This window comes from Myotis davidii, unplaced genomic scaffold (assembly GCF_000327345.1).
Source record: "Myotis davidii unplaced genomic scaffold, ASM32734v1 scaffold265, whole genome shotgun sequence".
Classification (NCBI taxonomy): Eukaryota; Metazoa; Chordata; class Mammalia; order Chiroptera; family Vespertilionidae; genus Myotis; species Myotis davidii.
In genome coordinates this window covers 4,646,658-4,647,251 of record NW_006296627.1, presented here as the reverse complement: position 1 = coordinate 4,647,251, position 594 = coordinate 4,646,658, and the positions used below count along the sequence as shown (strand labels likewise).

The 594-nt window shown below is 65.2% G+C and overlaps 1 protein-coding gene across 1 annotated transcript in view; it reads right to left on the bottom strand.

The window, feature by feature from the left end:
* The window catches only part of MADD (MAP kinase activating death domain), a 37,345-nt gene extending 36,845 nt beyond the window's left edge, over positions 1 to 500 (bottom strand). The window contains exon 1 of the mRNA XM_006772333.2: positions 412 to 500. The gene's annotated coding sequence lies outside the window, so the exon portion shown is untranslated. The remainder of the gene's footprint in view (positions 1 to 411) is intronic.
* Between the last annotated feature and the right edge of the window lie 94 nt (positions 501 to 594).

The window sequence follows — 594 nt, the reverse complement described above, 5'->3', positions numbered from 1 at the left end:
CCCCACGTCAAGCCCGGCCCTTTCGGTGCGGACCCCTTCCTCGCTCTCGAGACCCCTCGCGCCCTGACGTTCCTTGAAGGGCCGCCCGAGACCCCGCCCCCTAGACCCTTGCTCCTCTCGGAGCCGTTTCCCCCTGGGAGCCCCGTCCCAGATACCCTTCCAGGGCCCCCGGCGGTTCTTACTGCAAGATGGGAACCACATCCAGGATGTGTAACTTTAACTACTCGGCCTGGTTGTGCCTCCCAGCGCCTGTACGGGGGACAGGGCGGCACCTAGCCGAGCGCAGAAGGGCGGAGCCGACCTCGGGAGAAGGCGGCTACGCACACACCTATGCGAGTGGGAGTGGAAACGCGATGGGGAGCGCAGGACAGCCTAGCGCCACTGACTGCCAAGGGGGGACCACAGAAATACCTTTTGTGTCCACTGCGCAGAGATTTTAATTCGGCATGGTAGCAGAGCGCACCCCGGCGAAATGCGGGTCGAGCGGGAAGCTACTTCTCAGGATGAACTGCTCCTGACACTTCTGACCGTCCCCTCCGCCGCCCTCCCCTCTCCCTCCCCGCACTCGGCTTGGACGTGCCCAGCCGCCCAGGC